Below are 26,711 nucleotides of genomic sequence, written 5' to 3'. Positions count from 1 at the left end.
TTGCCTCCAGGATGAGCTGAAATGACACCAAGTGGGACCCCAGAAGCCTTCCCTGGAGTCTTGCAGAGTGAGACAACTCTGATCCATCAATTTTCTGGGCTTCTTTCTGACAACACAGCCTGTGTGGGGAAGCCAGAGGCCGAGTAACTCAGCCAGCCCAGTCTACAGGAAGGCTGGTTTCCATCGGAGCGGCAGCCAGACTGTGTGACCCTTTCTTCTCCAGTTCACTGACGTGAAGCCTTCTGAGAAAGCCTAGAAGAGAGCTGCCATTTTGACTCAGGCAATTTTTTAATGTTTTCTCATCATGTGAGTATCTTTCACCTGTCCCCTTCAGCTTTCTGTTTCAATTGCTCATTCATACAGATGATAAAATACAGTTCTTTAATTTGTCTTGTTAGGACCCAATGAAAATAGGGATGTAATTTTAAGGAAAAGATGGCATAAAAATAATGACCACGTTGTCCTATATTAACTAAGAGTATATATCTAAATTCTAATGTATTTGAGTACAAAAATTATCCCCAGGAGACACTCTGAAGCAAGAGAGAAATGTAGGCAAACAAATAGGAAGCAGAGATGCAAGGGGGAAAAAATCAATAGGTATGATTCTCACATCCCTCGTTATGGGTATATTTTCCATTTTGTCTTCTGCTAACTGAAGTTCTTATTAATTTTTCTTAATAAAACCTTTTTGTATGAATGTTCTTAACTGTCCTGCAATGGAAGGCAAAGAAATATGAAGAGCTACTGTTGTAGCCACGCCTCCCAGGAAACAAACTCACTCAGAAGGAAAATGCAGATAGTGGAGTGCAGTTTATTACACCGGCGGGCCCAACGCAGAATCTTCTCTTAGCCAAGGACCCCGGCCAGTTTTTGCCCCACTCCAGTACTCTTGCCTGGAAAATCCCATGGGCAGAGGAGCCTGGTAGGCTGCAGTCCGTGGGGTCGCAAGGAGTTGGACACGACTGAGTGACTTCACTTTCACTTTTCACTTTCATGCAGTGGAGATGGAAATGGCAACCCACTCCAGTGTTCTTACCTGGAGAATCCCAGGGATGGTGGAGCCTGGTGGGCTGCTGTCTATGGGGTCGCACAGAGTCGAACATGACTTAGCAGCAGCATATACCCTAAGTGTAGGTGCCCAAACCCACCTCCTCAAATTCCCTGAAACTAGTCTGAACAAAAGAAAAAGAAAGATACAATCAAAGTTAACCTGTGATTCATATGCCTTAAGCCTAGGTAATTAACAGTGGAGAATTATCAATAGGCTTGTGGTCATACCCCAATAAGCATAATAGAATGTATGATTCTGTTGGATTACACAGATAATTAGTGTATTCTTTTAGGCAATGGAGAGCCCTGGGGCTCTTCCTACTGGGGGCCTGGTTTTGCAGATGGTATGTCGTTTCCATAGATACTGGGCATATGGCTCAAAGTCCACAGCCCGGCCCAAGATGGAGTCCTGCTTTCAAGATAGAGCCTGTTCTGTTTCCTCCCTCACTACTTTCAATTAAATTTCTTTAAATCAAAATATTAAATGCATGACATATAAAAATATTTAAAACATCTAACAATGATTATAAAAAGCTTTAGCACAATTAGAAGAAAGAAGAAAATTCACTTCATTGCTTTCCTTTGCAAATCTAGCTGATCTGTCCAAGATCTCTTACTCAGATCTGAAAATGACACAGTCTCCAAATTTGCAAATTAATATTCTTTCTACTGAGCTTTCCTGATGGCTCAGAGGTTAAGAATCCACCTGCAATACAGAAGACACAGGAGACATGGGTTTGATCCCTGAGTTAGGAAAATCCCACAGAGGAGGAAATGGCAACCCACTCCAGTATTCTTGCCCAGAAAATTGCATGGACAGAGGAGCACAGTCCACAGAGTCACAAAGAGTCTGACACGACTGAGCATGAGCACAATTCTTTCTACTTAGCAGTGTGGTCTCAGGAACAGTTTATCGAACTTTTTCTTAATTCAGTTTCCTGAGCTATGATATGGGCAGCATAATGATATCTAACTCACAAGGATGTTATGAGGAATAGATAAATTTATATATTGAAATTGTTTAAAAAAGCAACTGCCACATAGAACTCTGTAGACATTAGCTATTATTACTTACCACCTTCCCTGAGGCTGAAACTCCAATACTTTGGCCACCTCATGTGAAGAGTTGACTCATTGGAAAAGACCCTGATGCTGGGAGGGATAGGGGGCAGGAGGAGAAGGGGACAACAGAGGATGAGATGGCTGGATGGCATCACCGACTCGATGGACATGAGTTTGGGTGAACTCCGGTGTTGGTGATGGACAGGGAGGCCTGGTGTGCTGCAATTCATGAGGTCGCAAAGAGTCAGACACAACTAAGCGACTGAACTGAACTGAACTGACTGACCTTGCCTTTCAATTAAATTTCTTTTTAAAACACCCTTCAAGTTATTGTCTTTGAGTGTTTAGTTGCTAGGTACCAGTGAATCTTGGATGAGAAGGGAAAATCTTTGCTTGTTCCTTTTCTTTCATATCCCCCCAAAATGACTTTGCAGACCATCTTCCCTCTTCAAGCCCATATTACTTCATGGATAATCAATACAATTGATGATGATGAAATAGACAAAATATATGGAAGAAGGAATATGATTTCTATGTCCCAAATTAGACACCTAGGCCAGGGTGTGCCATTCACTGCCATCGTAATTATCATGACAAACTGATCAGGAATAAATTGAGCTGACAAATTGAACTAGGGAAAAATACACACCCATTAGTCATACATCACTTCAAATGCCACCTCCCCAGTGAAGTCTTCTCCAGTCCCACCCATCAGAATCTATTGCTCCCCTATCGACCATCCAGTACCACTTTGCTTGTACTTCACTTTTGTCATCAACCGTGTCGAGACCATGCATCATTCTTCCACTGCACTAGACTGCAAGCTCCTTGAAAGTGGAATCTGTATAATTCATCTTTCTGTCCAAAATCTGTATTCACTACCTCACAATTGTGATAGGTGCGCAGTAAATGTCTATGGAGTCAAATTCACAGACCTCACTTAGAGGTCGCTTATAAGCTTTCTTAAAATATTATATTAAGCATGGGTCATGCATCTAAAATTCTAAGTTCACAATGATTGTGTGAAATGCTATCACTATTTTCATTTATGGGTGAGAAAAACTGAGGCCCAGAGAGGTTAAGGGATTTGCTCAAGGTTACTCTGAGTGGTACAAACAGAATGTAAACCCTGGTTCTATTGGACACTGCTCTTTGGTAAGAAGAAATTAAGAATCAAACACTTCTTTTTATTAGTGGATCTCACTAATTCCTTCTGAAACAGGATCTGACTTTAGGAATGCACTCTCTTTAGGGCAATTATTCTGTAATATTTTACCACAAGGTAACCCTGAGTGTCTTACATGAATAACACTGAGATGGGTAAAACTGCCAGTACCATCACCCTCTGGCCAGTAATGAAAACCCCAGCATATCACCCCTTTGAAAAGTTCTTGTGGACAGACATGATTCCAGGGATTGGTCTGGCTTTGTTTTGTTGCTGTCAATTACTTGCTCCTTCATCTGTTGATACACCTTATATAGGCTATCACAACAATGCCCATACCAGTAAAACTTGTCTGCACACACTCATGCATGCTCATGGGGTTGGCTTCCAGCTACTTCATCTCAGAACTGCAAAATGAACCAACTCTTTTCCAGCTGGAAAACCAACCAGCATAATGCATTAGTATTCAACACAAGCCTGTTAAATTCCACTGTGACCTTTCAAAGTCTATAATTTGAAAAGCATACTGAGTTATTTAAATATGTTGCTTCCTCTCTTTTTTCTAATCATACCATTTTTTAGTGATTTTTTCTTTTAAATCTTTTAACCATTTTATAAGCTTCTGTTTGATTATTCTTTGCAAATTCTCTGCAATATCTAACTTACGTCACTTTCTCATACTGAAAAGAGTGATGATCATTTTAATCATGCATGTGTTGGGAGCCAATAGATTAACTACATGTTAGTGCACAAATCAAAGCAGAGAGTATAGTGTTGGAGTAAGTGTTTTAATTATGATTTTGTCTAATAATGTGATGGTACCAGCTAACACAGCCAGCTACAACTTTCTTTTCTTCTCTAAATGCTCTGGCTACCCACAGAAAAACAAAGGAATCTTGAAACATACAGGATGTTAAAAAGAGGCTTTTTAAAACTAATAAAGCCTAAAACATTTCCTACTTTGAGTTTAGAATCAGTGTGAAATTAAGATAATCATGCCAAGAGAACACCAGAAGCTACCCTGGGGGAAAATGTAAGATGATATCCATTCAAAGCAATGGAGGAAGTAGAAGCTGTTCAATGTAAAACCCAGCATACTCCCCTTTAAACTAAAGGCAGGTTCTGGGTGGACCAGTGCAGAGCAGCAGGATGAGTGTCTTAGCATCCAGACACTCCCCCAGCTCACCCCACCCCAGAGCAGCCTGCCCCAGGCTTCCAGTATTACTCCTCGCAGCAGGAAAGTAGGCCCTGCATTCTCACTCCTCTTTCTCGGTGAGCTCCTTCAGCTCCATCTCCTCACCAACACTTCTATCCCACGCTGTGAGCTTCTCTCTGTTAGGGGCAGGGCACGTTGATTTGCAGCACCAGAGTGATGCGGCCTGTCCAGTGACTACCAGAGAAGCCAGTAGATGCCTCCCTGGGGACCAGTCTTCCCAAAAAGGCTATTTCATAGACCTTCCAACCCCAGTGGAGTGAGAGCTTCATGTGGATGAGACCTTCCAAGGGAAAAGCATCAAAAGCATTTCCTTTTCCTCCTCTTCCTGTTCTCATCAGCGTATGTCATGTCTAGGTTTAATTTGGGGAAAGGAACAAAGCAAGGAAGGGAGGAAACAGAAAAAAACATGAACAGAGTGACTGAGACTACAAAAGCACCCGCCTGCAGGCAGTGGTCTGCCAACTCAGAAAACACATCTGGTGCTGGTCGTTCTTCATCTGCAGTAAATCTCTAAAAATAAACTAAAAAGGTCTTCTTTCCTGAAGTTTCTATAGACTTCGATATCAAGATTCACTAGATCCTGGAAGTGAAGTGTGAGAGCTGTGAATAGCACAGCCCAAAACAGCAGGCAGGGCCGAAGAAAAGCAAGTCAGGTCTTGCATTCCAATGACCATTTTCCCCTCAGGTTTTAACTGGCACATCACTCCTCAGGGGTCGTTATCTTCATCTGTAAAAGCAGAAGTGGCAAATGCATTCCACAGGCGTGGGGATATGGTGCGGTTCGTTGTAGCATCAATAAGAATCCCGTGAAGAATGCATGTATCTGGATGGACATCCAGTCAGTGAGAGACAGCTCTGGTGAGTGCTGTGTGCAAATGGTGGCTTTTCCAACTGCCAGGACTTTCAGCATCTAAAGTGTTTTTAAAGAATGATGAGCGAGACTGCTCGAAGCTGGGACGTGTGTGTGTGCATGTTTTTACGACTCCACATAATTCTGGGAGTTTCATAAGCTTTTGTTCATATGGTGAACTTAAATTACACCATTAGGGACCCGCATCAAACTGACCCTCCACCTCCTCCATCGTTCAGGGGGCTGTTTTTGCTCTGTCTCTGACCAGCCCATCACTCTACGTTGAGCCCTCTCTCTGTCTAGTGAACTCTAGCCTCACAGGAGGAGGGCCTTTATTTCAGTTCTATTTAATCTTCCATTTTTATTTCATTTTTAGATACAAAGATTTTGCTGTGTTCATTCCTATTCAGACACACCCACTCTTCAGCTTGACCTGTGTACCCAACCTCCCTGAGATGCCATCTAGCTTCTGAATCTACAGGCAGCCTCAAGGTTGCTCTTGTTGAGATACGCGACAGGCTAAGACACTACAACGTCATGGGACATCTTTATCCTATGGTGTCTGTTCTTGGCACATTTGGACCTGATATATTTGAGTACATTCTTAATATACAGGAGCATATATGTTCCAGATGATAGATGTCATGCGATCACCCAAAGAGACAGTTGATTTTTAAATAGGTGGCCACATTGTTTTGGCAATGCTGAGTTGCCTCCTCTTAAAACATCCAGTAACTAGTAGGGGAGCATGAACAAGGCAGAATATTCTGCAGTAATAGGCTCTGCGGCATGAAGAAGACTCATTAGAAATAGAAATGTGGGGGAGTGCCTCCTTGTCCTCACTGTCCCTCACTGTCCTGCCCAGCAGGTGCCACCTCCTACTCAGTTGCAAACAAGAAGCTCCCACTAGTTCTCCAGCAGCAACTCTGTTGTCATAATCACCAAGCAAGGTTTGAAGCCAAGCAGCCCAAATGCCATTCTAAGTTTGTAAAATACACAAAGATACATCAATACAGCAGGTGGAGGGTAAGCCTGCAGAATGCAACACACAGGCTCTGTAAACAGGGAGGAAGCTCTCGGCATAACTCTTAAAAAAGGATTGTGCAGAGTCCCTTAAAGATAATGAGAAGCAAATTGATGTCATCATTTGGGAGAAGAAAGGGTGATGATCCTGAGCAGATCTAGCCATCCTTTCCATCAGGTCACAAGGCCCCACCACATGCTTCACACTATCCCTAGATCCATGTGTCATTACTGTTTGCGGTTCATACGTTATCCATTGTTGCTGTTGTTAATATACCATTTTAAAACTGATTTGACTACCTTACAAAGTCATAACCATATAGTCCATCTTCTTAAAAATAAAATGTGTAATCACCTGAAATTATTCCATGTTCTAAAAAGCAGGATAAAAACAACCAAAGCATAAGTGAAGGCTTATTTTGTTACCTTGTCTATTTTGTCACTATGAAAATTCTAGCCATTTGGTTGTTTCACTGGCTTTTATTTCCTCTGCAAAGCTAACCAGACAAATACACGACCATAGTTTCTTGCTTTATGGGCATATTTTGTCAACATTTTAAGATTTTTTTTGAAATCAGGTATTCATTGCATAATTAAATGAAAAGCCACTTGCCAGCCCCTAGAAGCATAACTTATGCTTTGTGATAACTACCTGAACATGTGCAAACTTAATTATGTAAAAAGGTACCTGCCCGTGTAAAATCACCTCTATTGAGATATTTGTAGTAATATTTAACAATTGTAGTACTACCTGTGAATAAATTTCAATCAAAATTGTAATTCACCAATTGCCATTTGAAATACCTTAAAAATTATTCCAGCAGAGAAATGAGAAGTTATTAAGTGCAGAAGGTTGTCATCTGTCAGACCATTTGGAAGAAGGCAGTGGAACCACCAATCAGTCACATCAAAGCACAAGATCTCCAAAGCTTGGCAAAGTTGACATGACATGACCCACTCAAATTCTAGTTAGGATTATTGCCAGGGGAATGATCAATGCCAAATGGCTTCTAACTAACATTAGAGAGAAACTCAAATTCCGAATTAAGTCAGTGAAACAGCTCCAACCCACCAAGTAGCCAATGAGTTTAACAAAATAGAAAAGGCCGGTAAAAACACATGTATATTCAAGCACTCACAGTAAAGTCCTAATGCTGCTAAGAATTTCATTATCATAGGGTATAATAGGTGTAGAGTAAGTTTTATAGGTGTTTTAAAATCAGTGATACATCTTAAAGTCCTGTGAAAAGAAAAAGGAGAAAGGAATGGGAGAATTCACTCATAACACCATGGTTGATGTTGGTGAAAATGACAAGATTATAATCTCACTTTTCCTTTGGTGTTAAAGATGAACTAGTGATATGTTCTTTGAACCATGAGAGAGAATATATTTCTTCAGCCCCATCTTTCAAAATTCAGCTTTCTCCATTAAGCTAACTGAAATCAAATGCTAGCAGAGACCTTTCTTATACCTCCAGAGATCTCCCATCATCTGGGAGGTCAGCCAACATCCTACAGGTTCTACTTTCTGGCTTTCATTCTTTCTTGGACCAAACAACTTAGGACAATTCATAGGCATAGATTTCATTTAAAAAACACTCTGTGCCTTTGTTGAGGAGAAGATGCGGTTCTCTGTCATACCCTTCATTTAAAATACATGTCTGGAGTCCAGTCCCTTGCTCCCAGGCCCTCTGCCCATATGTAAGATGACCTATAGTTTCAATTTGCCTGGGGCCATCTCACTGCGTGTTTGTTGTCAAAGTATTCCTTCTCCTTGACCATTTTCCCAGACGAAAGCTTTCCTAATACCATAATTACGTGCATGCTGCGTGCTAAGTCACTTCAGTTGTATCCGACTCTTTGTGACCCTGTGAACTGTAGCCCGCCAGGCTCCTCTGTCCATGGGATTCTCCAGGCAAGAATACTGGAGTGGGTTGCCATGCCCTCCTCCAGGGGATCTTCCCGACCCAAGGATCGAACCCGCATATCTTAGGTCTCCTGCATTGGCAAGCGAGTTCTTTACCACCTGCACCACAAGGGAAGCCCCCGTAATAAATTATATGATCACTCTATTCATATATGATATGCTAAATATAAAGAATTAAAAATTAATTTCAAGAAGGTACACGTCAATTCACTCTAATTCCTTATATGCAGAGTTGACCAACTGCCCAGAGAAAAATCTTAGATACAAATCTTGCACATCAACACTACTTTCAAAGTAAAGAACATAAAAGAGTTTAATAGCTCCAAAGCCTGGTCAAACTATGGAGGATGGAGTATATGTTGTTGCATATTACATGGAATTTAGTTGAGTAGATAAGGTAGATTATCGTCGGCCACTATCCAGGTGTTCTTTCCTCCTAACACGTAAAGGCTATGACTTCAGCCTGACTGGGTGAGTATAAAACCAAGAATGCACAGCCAACAAGAAGACTGAAGGTGGTGTGATCCAGACTCACTCATTCCTGTAGATGACGTATGCATTGTTGAAAAGGGCAGCAATAGAGCGCAAATCTGTCATATTTCTGCCTAAGGATACTGAACAGCAATGCAAGGCCCAAATACCTTCGCCATGCATTCTTGGAAAAGAAGGCATGCCTTCTTCTACTGGGAAATACTAAAATGAAATGCTCTCCTATTAACCACCATATCAGCAAGGTATCTTGTACAGTGATTCATTTTGAAAGAGAAACTCCTATCTAGAACGGCTATACTAAGTGGAATATAGAAAAATTAATCTAGGTTTCTCTATTGGAAAGAGAGAGAAAAAGTCCTCACATCATTCCAGGAATCTCATTCACCTTAGTGATACCATCACTGGACTGGGCTATCACTTTTCTCAATACAAAATTAAATTTCAAAACTATATTTCCATCTTTTTATACTAAGGTAATTTCATTTGCATGCACTTGCTCTTTTCTATTCAGAGAGGGCAATGGCACCCCACTCCAGTACTCTTGCCTGGAAAATCCCATGGACGGAGGAGCCTGGTAGGCTGCAGTCCATGGGGTCGCAAAGAGTCGGACATGACTGAGTGACTTCCCTTTCACTTTTCACTTTCATGCATTGGAGAAGGAAATGGCAACCCACTCTAGTGTTCTTGCCTGGAGAATCCCAGGGACGGGGGAGCCTGGTGGGCTGCCGTCTCTGGGGTCACACAGAGTCGGACACGACTGAAGCGACTAAGCAGCAGCAGCAGCTCTTTTCTATTACTAGAACTTTATTATAATATTAACTAGACTGAATGACTTTTCTAGAATTTCTCTTCTACTTTTACCCCATCACCAGCTATGATAACTAGAACTTGAAAGTTTTATACCAACACAGAACTTTAGACAAGCCGATTTTGTTTGGGTAGCTGATGTTTAATAAAGAAGGCAAATAGATTCAGTGCTCCCTTGCCTTCCCCCTAGAAAAAAATCTTGAGTTGCAAATGGGGCCAAATCTCCCCACCTCCTGCATCCTCTTTGATCAGAGCATAATCCTTCAGACTGGCTTTTACATTCCGGCCAAATCAAGACATGGCTCTTTGTAAGTAAGAATGGAAGAAGCAGAAAGGACAAGATGGGTAATTCTGCTTTAACACATCTCAGAATCTTGGGCCTCTCCCTTCCCCACACAACCTCAAGTAACCCCACCCTCCACATCCACCCTGCCTTGGCACTGTTAATGCCTGTCGGATTTTCCATTCCCTATGTGACGAAGCAGAACTATTAGATATTCACTAATGCCCTTGTAGCCTGAAGGGGCTTAAGAATCCAAGAAGGGACAGTAGAAAGAGTTCTTTTGCCTGTGTACTGAGAGGCTATTTCATAGAAGCATAGACATTAAATGCTCTTAAAGGGCTTTTAAAATCCAGGATTCTAGCTAGCAAGGTTGCTGTAAACTTTCCTTTCTCCTCTTTCATCTTAAATAGGCATGCAAGATGGAAAGGCCTCCATAATCGCTCAAGAGCATTTCAATTTGGAGAGGCATTGACTCTCAAATTTTCTATATAGTGAGTTTTCTTTCTGTTGGGTATATGACTATGCAAGATAGTTTTTATAATGTTCTAATTTATAAATCTGGAAGAATTTTTTTAAGATAGCTGCAGATTTGAAGATTAGAACCAGCATATGCAGAACTAAACATATTCCTTACATCTGATTTGTACAATAGGCCAACTCCATCCTGAATATGTTCCCTGCCCATAATAACAAAGAACTTAGTCAGTTTGAGCTGTTATAAAACAGTGACAGGTTTTATCCTGTATTGCTTCTACATAGGAGAACAGAGTCCATTTTCCCAGGGGAGATGAAACAAGAACAGAGAAATACAAAAAAAGACAACAAATCATAAATGTTGGCAAGGATGTGGGGAAAAGAGAAGCCTAGTTCACTGTTGATACGAAGGTAAATTAGTGTAGCCGCTGTGGAAAACAGCAGGGAGATCTCAAAAAACTAAAAATAGAACTACCAGCCTGCAGTGCGGGAGACCCGGGTTCGATCCCTGGGTTGGGAAGATCCCCTGGAGAAGGAAATGGCACCCCTTCCCAGTACTCTTGCCTGGAGAATCCCATGGACGGAGGAGCCTGGCAGGCTGCAGTCCATGGGGTCGCAAGAGTCGGACATGACTGAGCGACTGAACTGAACTGAACTGAACTGATGATCCAGCAACTCCACTCAGGTATATGTCTAAAACAAGATAAAAACACAAATTTGAAAAATTGCACCCCAATGTTCATATGTTCATAGCAGCATTATTTACAATAGGCAAAATGTGTGTGTGTGTGTGTGTGTGTGTATATATATATATATATATATATAGTAGTATTGAATAGAATACTACTCAGTTATAATGAAATTTTGGCATTTGCAACAACATGGATGAACCTGGAGAGAGTATTAGGCTTAGTGAAGTAAGTCAAACAGAGAAAAACAAATATTGTATGTTTTCACTTATATGTGGAATTTGAAAAATAAAACAAATGAATGTATATTAACAAGCCAGAAACAGACTCAGAGAACAAACTAGTAGTTTCCAGGGAGAAGAGGGTGGGCAGAGAGGCAAGATAAGGAAAAGAGATTGAGATATGAACTGCTGGTATGAAATCAATTAGATACAAGGATGTAATATACAGCTCAGGGAATACAGACAGTATTTTATAACAACTTTAAATAAAGTAATCTATAAAAATATTGAATCAATATGTTGTACACCTGAAACTAATATAACATTGTAAATCAACTATACTTCAGTTAAAAGAAACATATTATCCACCAACTGCACTCCTAGGTATAAACCCCAAAGAACTGAAAACAGGTGTTCAGACAAAACTTGTACACAAATGTTCATAGCAGTACTATGCACAATAGCCAAGAGAACAACTCAAAAGATTAAAAAAGAAGAAGAAGAAAAGAAAGAGATACAATGGCAAAGGAATTCCTCCTTTGAGGGGAGTTATTCCAGATGTACCACATTCCTTGGCCTAGACCAGTGGAAGGTGTTAGGAATGCTTCCTAGAGTACATACACTTACTGAACTAAAGTCCTTTAACAATGAACTTCACCTATCAAAAAAGCAAAATGCCATATTTTAAACCCTTAGAAAAATTCAGATCCTATCCAAATTGAATGTGTAATTAGCAGGTGTAGTCCTCCTAGAATCTAACATTTTCCTTCTCGGAAAAAAATATCAGTACTTCCCTGGTGGTACAGTGGGTAAGAATATGCCTGCCAGGGCAGGGGACATGTTTGATCCCTGGTCCAGGAAGATTCCACATGACATGAAACAGCTAAGTCTGTGTGCCACAATTACTGAGCCTGTACTCTAGAGCCCATAAGCCACAACTACTGAGCCTGTGTGCTGCAACTACTGAAGCCTGTGTGCCTTAGGACCCGGGCTACACAACAAGAGAAGCACTGCAATGAGAAGCCTGAGCACCACATCTAGAGAGTAGTCCCCCCTCTCCACAACTAAAAGCCTGCGTGCAGCAGCAAAGACCAGCATAGCCAAAAATAAAATTAAATATATGTATATTAGACTCAGTCGTCAAACTGAGTTTTTTTTTTTTAAGTATTATATCTGGAAATAAAATCAAGCTGATCTAGATTTTTTTCTTAAAAAATTTTTTGCAAACTTGGGTTTACTGAATTGTCATAACCTAAACAGACCTTATAAGTGATTCTTATAATTAAGAATCACTTTCAAAAATGTTATCATTATAGTTTTGAAATTGCTAAAAACACACTTTTTGGTTAAATAGATCCTTCCTTTTCCCTTCGGAGAAGGCAATGGCACCCCACTCCATTACTCTTGCCTGGCAAATCCCATGGACAGAAGAGCTTGGAAGGCTGCAGTCCATGGGGTCGCTGAGGGTCGGACACGACTGAGCGACTTCACTTTCACTTTCCTTTTCCCTTAAACATTAGCCCAACTTATTTGATGTAGCAAATATTCTAAACTGAAGTTTATCAACATCAGCTTTAGTGAATTGTTTTATTGGACCTGTACATTGTAAAATATTCAGCAGCATCCCTCACTTCTACCCATGAGATGTCAATAGCACAAGCCCCTCCTCCCTACCCAGTTGTGAAAATCAAAAATCACCAGTCAGAAAGGCCATCATTAAAAAGTCTGTGTGTGTTTTAGTTGCTCAGTTGTGTCTGACTCTTTACAACCCCATGGACTGTAGTCTGACAGGCTCCTCTGTCCATGGAATTCTCCAGGCAAGAATACTACAGTGGGTTGCCATTCCCTTCTCCAAGGAATGTTCCCGAATCAGGGATTGAACGTGGGTCTCCTGTATTGCAGGCATATTCTTTACCTTCTGAGCCACCAGGGAAGCCCCAAATACTGGACAGGGTACTGTTGGTGGGAATAAAAATTGGTGCAGCCACTATGGAAAACAGTATGGAGGTTTGTCAAAAATCTAAACGTAGAGTTACCTTATGATCCTGCAATCTGACTCCAGGACATATATATGGAGAAAACTATAATTCAAAAAGGTACATGTACCCTTATGTTCATTGGAGCACTATTTATAACCAAGACATAAAAGCAACCTAACTGTTTGACAGATGAATAGATAAAGAAGATGTGGTATATAAATATACAATGGAATATTACTCAGCCATAAAAATGAATGAAATAAGGCCACTTGCAGCACCATGGATGGACATAGAGGTTATCATACTAAGTGAAGTATGTTAGACAGAGCAAGACAAATACCATATGATACCACTTATATATGGAATCCAAAATATGATACATATGAACTTTTATACAAAACAGAAATAGACTCACGGACATAGAAAACAAACTTATGGTTACCAGTGGGAAAAGGTGGAGGTGGGAGGGATAAATTAAGAGTTTGGGATAAACATATACATGCCACAGACATAGAAAACAAATTTATGGTTATCGAAGGGAAAGGGGATGCATTAAGAGTTTGAGTTTAACAAACACACACTATGGTATATAAAATAGATAATCAACAAGAATATACTGTATAGCACAGGGAACTATACTAAATATCTTATAATAACCTATAATGGAAAAGAATCTGAAAATAGAATTTACATAATGTATATATATATATATATATATACATATATATAATCACTGAATCAGTCTATACATCTGAAATTAGCACAGCATCATAAATTAACTATACTTCAATTCACATGCTAGCAAGGTAATGCCCAAAATCCTTCAAACTAGACTTCAACAGTATGAAAGGAGAACTTTCAGATGTACAAGCTGGATTTAGAAAAGGCAGAGGAACCAGAGATCAAATTGCAACATCTGTTGGATCATATAAAAAGTAATTCCCCCCCAAAAAATCTACTTCTGCTTCACTGGTTATGCTAAAGCTTTTGACTGTGTGGATCACAGCAAACTGTGGAAAATTCTTAAACAGATGGGAATAACAGTCCACCTTACCTGCCTCTTGAGAAACCTGCGTACACGTAAGGTAGCATGTAAGGTGGTCTGGATGCTGGGAAAGATTGAGGGCAGGAGGAGGAGGGGATGACAGAGGGTGAGATGGCTGGATGACATCATCAACTCAATGGACATGAGTTTGAGCAAGCTCCAGGAGATAGTGAAGGACAAGGAAGCCTGGCGTACTGCAGTTCATGGGGTCGCATAGAGTCAGACACAACTTAGCAACTGAACAACCACAAGAGCAAAAACAAAATAAAATCTTTTCAGACACAGTAAGTATGGTAATAATGGGCTGCAAGGGATATAATGAGAGCACAGAAGATGGACAAGGACAGACAGAATTTGGGGAATAGGATGTGCTAGGCCATAGACAAAGGGCCAACAGAGGATGAGATGGTTGAATGGCATCACCAGCTCGATGGACATGAGTTTGAGCAAGCTCCAGGAGACGGTGAAGGACAGGAAAGCCTGGCGTGCTGCAGTCCATGGGATCGCAAAGAGTCAGACAGGACTGAGCGACTGAATAACAACAACAACAAGGGCGTAGGGGCGAGACATAGCATACTGTGGCTGATATCTAGAGGTTTGGGCCAGGAGTGATAAGAATTAGGGATGAAAGAGAGGGAGGCAACCAGATTGTGCAAGGCCAACTTGTTTTATTTGCTCCTCGAGAACTGAATTTTCCTCACAGCCATTCCTTAGTCATGCCATTTAAAAAGCATCACATAAAATATTACTTTTAAATATTGACAACTGAATGCCAGCAGCATTTTTGCAGAAGATTAATTAAGTCATATTTATGGACAAAGTTTATTTCTTTAGGCCAAACGTGCACAACTGAATTATTTTCCCTAGTATTGGTAACGCATCGCTTTCTTTGAAACCTACTTGGAATACATCCATATCCTTACCTCATCATAAATCCTTGTCACAAATGTTTTTTTCTGAACAGGATTGGCATCTTTGTTGATTTCTAGCTTTGTTTGGTCTTATATTGAAATGCTTGGTCTTATATTGAAATGCCGGCTTTGTTCGAGTAGTGCTTGAGAGAAGCAGTTTATCCATCTGCATTCTATTTCAAACAGAGCCATTGACTCAGGGAGTGAGACACTTGACCTATTTGTGACTCCCTTAAGCTCAGCAAGAGAGCAAAAGTTAGGTCTCTGATTCTATCATCAGCACTGACACTTTCTGGCAAAAGGAAATTTAAATTTAAAAAGAATGAGGCTTTAACATCATCATTTTGTTATCTTTTCTTGGGTGATTTAGTCCTGTGACAGTACTGGTAAAGAAAGTCAAGTTTTAAAATGCGCAATAAAGGAACAGAGTCTATGCGACTCCAACAATCTTCCTTTCACGTCACAAAATAATCAATCCTTGCTAGAATTGTGGTGTCTACTCTTGTTCTCCTCCTTTATTGAAGAATATGGGGAAACATCAGTTCCCACAAATATTTATTACAACCACTCTGAGCTAAGCACTTGAATATGAACACGACCTAATGGATAGAAAGTTGACTAAGAGTTAATATAGTGGAGGATACAGATAAAGACACAGATCATTAGAGTCCAGGTGATAAATGTGTGATTGGGTAAAACACAGAAAGAAATAGCTGACCCATGAGATGTACACACTGGTATATTTAAAATGGATAATCAACAAGCACCTACTTTGTAGCATAGGGAATGTTGCTCAATGTCATGTGGCAGCCTGGATGGGAGGGGAGTTTGGGGGAGAATAGATACATGTATGTGTATGGCTGAGTCCCTTTGCTGTCCACCTGAAATTATCACATTGTTATTCAGCTATTCTCCAATATAAAATTAAAAGTTTTTTTGTTTTTTTAAATAAAGAAATAGCTGATCCAGTGGGAGAGGTCTGCAGTTAAGATTCTTTAGGGAAGAGACCCAAAGCATCCTAGAGGAAATACCCTGGGAGCTACCTCTGCAAAGGTGACAGGCAGTTAATTCGGTGAAGAAGAAGGGAAATTGCTCACATGGAGAGAAAGCACAAGCAAAGAGACAGCAAGGAAGGTCTCAGGGCCTGTACAGAGGATGCAAGTCTGGGAATATGGCCGGAAGATCCCTGGAAAGGATTGGAGGCTTTACCCGATAAGCACTAGGGAACTGCTGAAGGGTTTTAGGCTAGAACATGACAAAGACAAATTGGTATTTTTGAGAAATTCCTATAATATCTGGGTAGAAAATGGGTTTAAAGTAATAACCAGAGAGAGGTAAGGCAGCTAGTTATTCTTTGTTGCAGTTGTTCAGACAAGGAGTGACTTGGGTCAGTTCTTCAAAAGTGGCGGTGGGGATGGAGCAGAAACCTATAAGAAATGTGACCTGGTGTCTAGAGGAACTTAAGATTTTAGAGACTGTTTTTAAAAGGAAATGAGGAGAGTAAAATTCTTAAAGATAAATTGAAGTGCTTATATTTATTAGATCTGAAAACAACAATCCACGACACTTGGTAAGCACTCAAGAAATTAACCAGGAGTTAAAATAAGGCAGTGGGGCTCCATTGTTGGAGTGGGGTTGGGTAGGGGGAAAAGATCAGGAAGTATAAACTTAAGATTTTTTTTTTAGAAGAAGTAAAAAATGTATTCAAAGTAAGTTCATACCATGTAAATACTCTATAAATATATGACATATAATATGAATATTATGTTACTAGAGTTAATTGTCAAAGAACTAACATGGAGCATGTTGGCAAAGCTTGCTTCTTTTAAAACTGTGTCTGTTAGGGAACTGTGCATAGAAAAGTACTTAGTGCATAATCATTGATAGAAGACCAAATGGAGGATAGAAAATAGGAAAGAGAAAAGCAGATCGGGGAGGTAAAAATATGCCCACAAGAAAACAGCCTGAATAATAATAGAAATGCTTGAAAAAAGATTTAAACAATGATTTCTCAATAGTGAGAATTATTAGACACCAAAAAATGGAAGTAACTTCAATAAAGTGGTCAAGAGCTAGGATACTGGAGTTCTACTGCCTTGGTTCAGATCCTAACTCCCCAGGTTAACAGCTGCATGAACTTGAGCCATTTCCTTAACTACTCTGAGCCTCAGTATCCCCACATGTAAGCTGGTTATTAGGCTTGGTGGGGATTAAATATGTTTGCACATACAGAGTCCTTAGACTAGTACCTGATACAACGTAAGCATCATTTCATATTGGCTCCTTATTACTATTATTGGAATTGAAATTTGTTGAAGATGGTGGTTGGAGAAGGCGATGGCACCCCACTCCAGTACTCTTGCCTGGAAAATCCCATGGGCAGAGGAGCCTGGTAGGCTGCAGTCCATAGGGCTGCAAAGAGTCAGACATGACTGAGCAAATTCACTTTCACTTTTCACTTTCATGCGTTGAAGAAGGAAACGGCAGCCCACTCCAGTGTTCTTGCCTGGAGAATCCCAGGGATGGGGAGCCTGGTGGGCTGCTGTCTATGGGGTCGCACAGAGTCGGACATGACTGAAGCGACTTAGCAGCAGCAGTAGCAGCAGAAGATGGTGGTACTTCTTGTTTATTGTTTGTTGGGGTCAATGGAGGGAGTGGGAACAGGTTCCAGTTTTTCTTTGGGACCAAGTCAGTGATTTTGAGAATCTTCTCATTCTAAGGAATTGATTTATAAGCAGTCATCTGACAGTCTTGCCTGTCACCACCAGTCAAAATTTGCATGCATTTTGAAATGACAGGCTATTTACCAGTAATGTCCTGTGCTCTCAGCCTGGTCCATGAAGCAAGAAAGACTGCCTCTTCCTCCATAGGAAATCTACTTCCTTCCCAGTCATTTTGCAACTACAGCTACGGTACAGAGAAGGGTTGGGATCCATGATCTGTCGGTGCCTAGTTTTCTGAGAAGACAATGTGGTATTTCTCTAAACAATTAATCTAAATGCAATCATGGTAGATTTGTTAAATTGGATTTAGCCCAATTTAGCTCAGTATTAAGAAAAGATGATCATTTTTGGCAGCTGCAGACAAAGTACAAAATATTTAGGACATACAAGACTAATTTCAGTTGCATTGCATGGAATCTGCAAATTATCATTTGCCTTTGAAATGAGCTACTGGCTGAGCCCTAGAAATGACTGCCAGACACATGCAAAATGACCCAATTCAAAGGGATTATTTCTGCACCAAAAGATCTAAGGCGTAAGTGTTTGCTTTAGTGACTATAATTGTCTTCAACAAAACAAAGATGGGGAAGAAATGCAGCCATTTTGCAGGGAAATTACGTTGTTTCATGGGCCTTTTAAAATATAGGAAAAAACAGGAAAAATCACATTTCTAAACTGCAATTTGCCTTAGCTGATGCATGCTTCAGTTAATGCAACTAGAGGAACTCCTTTGGAAACTCAGGTTTTAACGAAAAATCAACTGCTTATTTTGGCACCACATGTCACCAAAGGTGCTGATTGAAGAAACTATTTTACCAATTGACTGCACTCTGCTCTTTTCCAAAGTACTGACCAGTTGTGATGCTTTCAGCTTCTAAAAGCCAAAAGAGCTTCCTGTGCATGTGTGTGCTCACTCAGTTATATTCAACTCTATGTGCCCCCATGGACTGAAGCCCTGCTGCCGCTGCTGCTAAGTCGCGTCAGTCATGTCCGACCTGTGCGACCCCATAGACGGCAGCCCACCAGGCTCCCCGTCCCTGGGATTCTCCAGGCAAGAACACTGGAGTGGGTTGCCATTTCCTTCTCCAATGCATGAAAGTGAAAAGTGAAAGTGAAGTTGCTCAGTCGTGTCCAACTCTCAGCGACCCCATGGACTACAGCCCACCAGGCTCCTCCGTCCATGGGATTTTCCAGGCAAGAGTACTGGAGTGGGGTGCCATCTCCTTCTCCAGACTGAAGCCCTAGTTGACTATAAAATGTGATTTCCTTCTGCCTTGCACTAAAGCTTAAGGGTATGTGTGCACATGTGGTTTGGTTTGTATTTGGTTTAAAATAACATCATGGAGGATACCCTTTTTTACTATGACTCTCTTCTTTTTGATAAGGAGACTATTGCAGGGCAGAAAAAGAGAAACTCAGAAGTCTATGTGCTTGTCTATAAGCATTTGTTTGTGTGTATTGTTTGCTCCTAATAATATGTCAGGCACTCCCACAGACTATCACAACAAAGGCATTTTATACTGTTCAAATATCTCCCAGTGCTTATATTAGAATGCAGATTATTTTTCAGCAAGCAACCACAAATTTCCCCTTTACTAGCACTTATCTCTCTCCTTCAACTATTTGTCCACTTCACCTCTCTTTCACCAGTAGTCCTAGCTCCTTCTTCCTATTTGCACATGTTTTTTCCACTATTCCTTAAACAGGTATGGTTGGAAAAGCATTTGTGAATTTTATATTATAAAGTCTTTCAAAGTTCTAGCAATCAAAATGCCCAATACTTCTCAGTGTTCTCAGAACTAATCCTGGTGCTCGAGTTGTTTACAGACTGGGGGCGGGGGGTGGGTGGTGGGAGGGGCCGTGCAGGTGGAGTGTAACGTATGTTGAACCACAAAATCTGAGGGTTGAAAGAACCTGAGAAGCTCTCTGATCAGCATTGTTTCTTGGAGGAAGTATTCTCTCTGTGACATAGTGATGAACTATCCCGAGGCAGCCCAGGCTTCTGGGCTTCCTAGGATAGTGAATTCACTACCATTGACAGATCCAGTTAGTAAACTTTTCTCTCAAATAAAGAGATAAAATTTTATTTCTTATGCCTTTTCCTATTGGCCCTAATTATGCTAAATTGATTCTTCTTCCACATGTGAGCTTTTTTCAGATATTGATAAATTTTCTATTATCAGAGATACATCTTGGGCTATTTCTTCTCACTTTGTATACTTTCCTTGAACAGTTTCATTTATCCTATGACTTTATAATTCTCAGTATCATGATGACTCCTATATGTTTTTTCCCCAGCTTAGTTTTCTCTCTTAAGCCTCAGATCTGAGTTTCCATTTATTTCCTCTGTGTTGCACAAGTTTCCTTAAACTCAACTGCTTTCATGATCTCCCTTGGGTCCCAAACCTGTCTCCTTCTCCCAGAATCCGAGTGAATGTCACCTTCATGCACCTCAAACCTCAGAGCCATCTTTGATTCTCCATTCCCTCTCATTCCCATGATAAAAACAGAAAGAGCCACTAAGGATTTTTAAATGTTCAAGAGACACAACAAAATGGATTTTTTAAAGAAAAAAAATTATCTGTAGTGACATATAAAACAGATTAGAGATGTATGGATTTAATGTAAGGAAATCAGAAAGGAAGCAGGTTTTCAGGCAGTAATATACAGGTAAATGGATAAGTATGTGGACAAGAAATTTGGAAATTAAAACAGCAAGAGACAGAAGACATGACAAAGAAAGAAGCAATATGACAGTCTATACATGGATATAATAGAAAGTAATGGTTTCAACTAAATCTGACTGGTGTTCATAGTAGAGTGAAGAATCACCTACTTGAAATCATTAGCCATCTAAAATCTCTTTTCCTCTGTAAGGAACAGTCATTCACAATCAATAACTTTAAAATTCTCTTTCCAAACTCTGCTTCTAATTCTCCTAGGTATGGAAGATGTGAGACACAGGAGTTATATTTTTGCCCAGTTTTGAGATCTACCCCAGGTTATTTCCTGCAGTGAGTGACTGGGGAGAATCCCAGGCTAGTTTATGAGCTATAAGCTTCAATGACACTAATACTTTACTTGAAAGATAATTCCATATGCAAATAATTTCCATGGGTATGAAGTTCTATCACATATTTGAACAGTAGCTTTCATGAGACTGAATAATCATTATGAACAAACAGGTGGAGTAATAGTGATGAGGCCTAACATCAATATATGCACTTTAGGAGTCTTCACAGTGTTATATGAATGAGAAAACTAAGAGCTGAGAATATTTTGCAAGCTCAGAATAGTAGAGCTCAGTTTGGCTGTCAGCTGGTGCTGACAAGACAGGTACCCACTGGATATTTTAATTGTTGGTTGAGCCTGAATGAGAAATAGGATAGTGAAATGTAGCTGAGACAAATGGTGAAGACATTTTTTCCCTCTTTGATGAGCTGGGGTGTGGGTTATTCTAGTATTACAGGTCTCATTCCCTGAATCTTGAAAGTACAATGTAGAATAAAAATGATGCAGCAATAGAGAGTTCACAGAGGTCAAACCTATTGGACATTTCAGGATGCTACATCTGTATACTTTCAAGATAAATTATTTTAGCAACTAACTCTAACATAAAACCAAGGAAGGATCCAGAATTCAATCATCTGATTTTTATTGAGAATGTCCTATAAACCTATCATGAAGCTAAAGGCTCTGTGACATTTGAGTAGTGCTCCAAAAAACTTGCATGGGAATTATTTTCTTTGATCATCATGAAAATTCTACACATTAGTTAAAGCAAGTAATATTAGAAATCATACATGAATAAATTGAAGTTTTAAGAGCTCTATAACCTGCCCAAGATTCCAGAATCAGTAAGGGGTTCTGGTTAATAAGGACTCCAGCTAGAATTCTGTGCTTTTCCCTGAAGAACATACTATCTCCCAAGGCAAGCCAAGATTAACCCTCAAAAAAATAAATTCATATGTTAGCTTAGTTTTTAAGACTGAGGCACAGGAGGAAGTAAGAAAGAGGAAGACAGATGCCATATAATGTCACGTATGTGGAATCTAAAACATGCCACAGATGAACTTATTTACAAAATAGAAACTGACTCACAGACAAACAAAAAAACCTATGGGTACCAAAGGGAAAAGGGGGTGGGGTGGGAGATAAATGAGGAGTTTGGGATTAATAGAGACATACTACTACATATAAAACAGATAACCAATGAGGGACCTACTCTCATAGTGCAGAGAACTATATTCAATATCTCATAATAACCTATAATGAAAAAAATATGAAAAAGAATATACACAATTTATATGTATATATGTATAGAACTGAATCACTTTGCTGGACACCTGAGACTAACATAACATTGTAAATCAACTATCCTTCACAATAAAAATAAAAAAACAGAGGCACAGGAAATAGAAGAAAAAGTTAAAAAAAATCAAGGTCAAATATTGTTGGTTATGGGATCATTTTAATGTAGTGGTTCTAGTTCTGTTTTGGCTCCAAAGCCTACATTGTTTATTCTATAGCACTCTGATCACACCTAAAGTCATAACCTCCAGCCTTAGTTTATCTTATTCCCGTAACTCAATATTCAACCATATTTTAGTGTGCATAGTCTCCCTGACAGACTCTGAGATCATCACGGAAGTGGTGGCTAGGTGACTTGTCTAAGGGCACACAGTTGAACACGGCAGCACAAGGATTTGGGGCAAAGCTGACAGAATACAAAACCTGTACTCTTGGCTTCCTTGGTGGCTCAGATGGTAAAGAATCTGCCTGCAATGCAAGAGACCTGAGTTTGATCCCTGGGACAGGAAGATCTCCTGGAGAAGGGAATGCCTACCCACTCCAGTATCCCTGCCTGGAGAATTCCCTGGACAGGGGAGCCTGGAGTGCTGCAGCCCACGGGGTTGCAAAAAGTCAGACATGACTGAACAGCTAACACTACTGTCTTTTATATGATCATCAATAACCAAGAAAGTGTGCATGTGATTTTTATATATACGTAACAGAAGATGAAGGGCTATGACTTTTTTATTACTGATTCTTGTTTAAAAAAAAAATTAATCCCTACTGGCTTGAATAGTACAAACTGACTAAATATATTCAGCCAGCTTTAATTCTCAATTGATAAATGAACTCATATACAAATATATGATATCTCTTCTGCATTTACCTTGTTGTAAAGATTATACCCACTGTTTGCCTGTTAAAAATTATTTTTAAAATACATTGAAAGGTTACAGTGACTATCCTTAAGAAGTAATTGAAATTGAGCCAGTTTAGAAAGAGGAAAACCAAATAGAACAAAACACTAGAACAGGATAAAATAAATAAAAGCTAAGAAATTAAAAGTATATTTGTTCAGCTGTCTATTTTAAACCTCGGGTAGGCACTTAACCAAATGTGGGTTTATTTTTCTCACTTTATAGAAGAGGTCTAGAAGTAGATGGTCAAAAGTTTTTACAGAGTTATGAAATGTCATCAGGCATCTTATCTTTCTTTTCTGTCATCCTCAGTGTGCAGATTTCATCTTCATGTTCACAAGATAATTGCTGCATTCCTAGGCATCACATACACATTCTGGGCAAAGGGTAAAAGGCAAAAGTTAAGATGCCAAATTAACCTGTCCCTTTTAAAACACCCAAAAAATTCTTAGAAATTTTCTACTTCAGAACTATATACCAAGAGTGTGCATGCGTGCATGCTCAGTCATGTCCAACCCTATGTGACTCCATGGACTGTAGCCTGCCAGTCTCCTCTTACCATGGAATTTTTCCAGGCAAGAATACTGGAGTGGATTGCCATTTCCTCCTCCAGGGGATCTTCTTGACTGAGGGATCAAACCCATGTCTCCTGCTTCTGTCTCTTTACCACTGGGGAGCCTGTGTACCCAAGCACCTCCCCTGATTGCAATACAAAGGAATTTAGGAAATTCAGTTGTGGTTTTGGTGAACAAAATTGGGAGCTATCATTTCGGAAGATAGAATGCATATGAAAGAGGCAAGCCTCATTAACTACCATGGAAAGACGTTAACAAAATTGTCATTATTCACAGACAATGTTTGTGAAATAAAAAACTAAAATAACCTGTAAAGAAACCACTAGGACTAAAAATGCTATATGTATACAGTATATAATTTTTAATTCCTATATACCAATAACAATTAGAAAGTATATTTTAAAATATTTACAGTAATAACAAAAGTTATTTTATGCCTAGGAATAAGTAAATCTAATAAAAGATATAAGAGCTTATGAAAAAATATATCAAACTTTATTTAAAAAACATAAACAGATACCTATATAAATGAAAAGCTGTATTGTCTTCATAAATGTAAAGATATATTATCAACATAGTAATTCAAGTTTGTATTGATTCAAATCCAAGTTTATCTGTGAATTCAAGACACCAAGATAGTTTTGCAGAGCAGTGTTTTACAATGCTGTCTTCTGCCAAAGCTAATAATAAAAGTCACAGTGAGTTGTATGATTCTTTTATTTTACAAATGTTACTAATTTTAATGGAGCCAATCATTATTCTTTTCATCTACGGTTTGTGATTTCTATATTTTTAGATATTTTCTTTCTTATCCTGAGATTATGGGGCTTCCCTAGTGGCTAGGTTGGTAAAGAATCCACCTGCAGTGCAGGAGACCCGGGTTCAATCCCTGGGTCAGGAAGATCCCCTGGAGAAGGAAATGGCAACACACTCCAGTATTCTTGCCTGGGAAATCGCAGGGACAGAGGAGCCTGGCAGGCTACAGCCCATGGGGTTACAAGAGTCAGACATAACTTAGTAACTAAAACACCACCATCTCTAGGTTATAAAGATAGTGCCCATATGTCTTTTTTGAAGAAATTTCCTTTTTCCTCTTTCAATAGGTTATAAGATGGAATTCTACAGAGCACATTGATGGAAGACATCTGCTAAATTCTCTTCCAGACCTGATGAGTAGAAAGAAATACCTGTGTCAACAATCACGTGGGCCATCTGCTTAGCTGAGGCAGCCAGCGTCAACCTCCTCTAGAAGGACAGAACATCACGTTACGCCTTTGTCATCAGACACAGACAACTGTCATAAGGAGACGGGTTCACACAGCCACGCTTTGGAAGCACCTCTGCTCTCCTCCAGCCCTCTCTGGCCTCTATTTTTGCCATAAAGTATTCCTGAACTGGGACTGTGCTATAACAGTTTTCATTTTAATTTTTAACAAATATTTCCTTTCTCCTTAGACTCTACAAACAATGCCTTTTTTAATCCCTTAATGCTTCTCTCAGCTTCAATTTTAGTCCTCTTCTTAATTTTTTCTTTTTTTCTGAACAGCTGAAAGCCCCCTGCAGTGGAAGCATGGATTCTTAACCATTGGACCATCAGGGAAATCCCTGAAACTATGTATATATAATTAATTATATTTATTTGCTTATTGGAGCCCTTAGCTCTTCCATTCCTGACTGTTCCCAGCGCCCACTCACTCACATAGCTTCCTCCATCCCGGTCTTCCCAGGGCTCTCAGGCTCCACCTCTCTTGTCCAAACCCGTCCTTTACCCCTTGGTCTGATCACTTAACTAAGCTAGCCAGGTAAACCAATCTTCAGTGATGAATTGTGTGGGTAAAATAGACTTCTGTCTTACTCCTTCTTCTTGCCATGTTTGCATTTTAAGAGGCATTTTCATCAGTCCTGTCAACTGAAAAAAAAATGCACAATTATAAAGATGAGTGTTATGTTTTACTTGGCGGACAAAACTCAGGACTTAAACCCGAGATGCAGCATCTCAGATAACTCTGAAGGACCACTCCAAAGAGGCGAGGGGCACAGCCAGGATATACAGTTTTTGTAACAAAGACCAGGATGGACGGAATATCAAAAGTTTACTGTTAATTAAAGAAAACCAGATATCTCCAGTTAAGGAATTTAGCATGTTTCTATGTATAGGAGGCTGCAAGAGTCTGGGCTCATTAAAATCACTCCTTTGATGTGTACCTCAGCTATCTGGGGCCAGCATCCTGTGCTGCTCATCCTGGGTCCCCTCAGGGTGCACCATAGGGATGTGACTGTGTGACTTGATGGCTGCAGCATCCTTCTTTTAACTGATATGGCAGACAGCATTTTTAGTTCAGTCCTAATGCAAAAAGCTAGCCTTCCTGTGGATTAGGAGGATAAACTGGCCCGTTCAAAGGAGTTGTAGACAGCGCTGGGTGAATCTAAAGAGCGATTGTGCTTATTTCTGTGACTACCAGGCAAATGAAGGGACCAGTTGCTCAAACAGACTCATTTATGCCCCTGAAGTCTCTTCCATTAGACTCTATCTACTTTAAACACAGGTTTCTGGGGACACAAGGCACTGCTGTAACTGCAGGAAAAGTACCATGGTAGGAAAATGGAAACCAGGAGGGAAGATAGAACACGGGCATATGCCCCAAGGACTTCCACAGAGGTCTGGGGAAGAGGTTTGAGATAAATGATCAACATGGCTTTATGCTATGGATAACTATGGATATAAAAGATATCACCCAGCCGCACACGTGGCGGGAGAAGACAAGAGGTCTTGGGCTGGAATCCTGGGAAGTACAGATACGTGAGGATCAGGCCAGGGAAGAGTAGCCTGCAGAGGATGCGTTCAGAGAGGTGGGAAGAGAACTGGGAATAATGCCACCACCACCATCCGCTACCATCTGCTGGTATTTCTATGTGCTAGAACTATGTTAATCTTTTCACATGTATTTTAACCCTAATCATCAAAACAACCTCATGTGGTAGAGATTATTATTATTATTATCTCAA

The 26,711-nt window shown here is 40.0% G+C and overlaps 1 long non-coding RNA gene across 1 annotated transcript; it reads left to right on the top strand.

Annotated features, from left to right (window-relative positions):
* LOC133233345 (uncharacterized) lies at positions 1–25,159 on the top strand. The gene is made up of 2 exons (XR_009731684.1): positions 1–306; positions 24,809–25,159. It is a non-coding gene; the product is annotated as an uncharacterized LOC133233345 (long non-coding RNA).
* Positions 25,160–26,711: the final 1,552 nt, after the last annotated feature.

The sequence above is a fragment of the Bos javanicus genome, chromosome 20, assembly GCF_032452875.1.
Source record: "Bos javanicus breed banteng chromosome 20, ARS-OSU_banteng_1.0, whole genome shotgun sequence".
Lineage (NCBI taxonomy): Eukaryota > Metazoa > Chordata > Mammalia > Artiodactyla > Bovidae > Bos > Bos javanicus.
The sequence above is the reverse complement of the archived record's forward strand: the minus strand, read 5'-3'. Positions and strand labels throughout refer to the sequence as shown.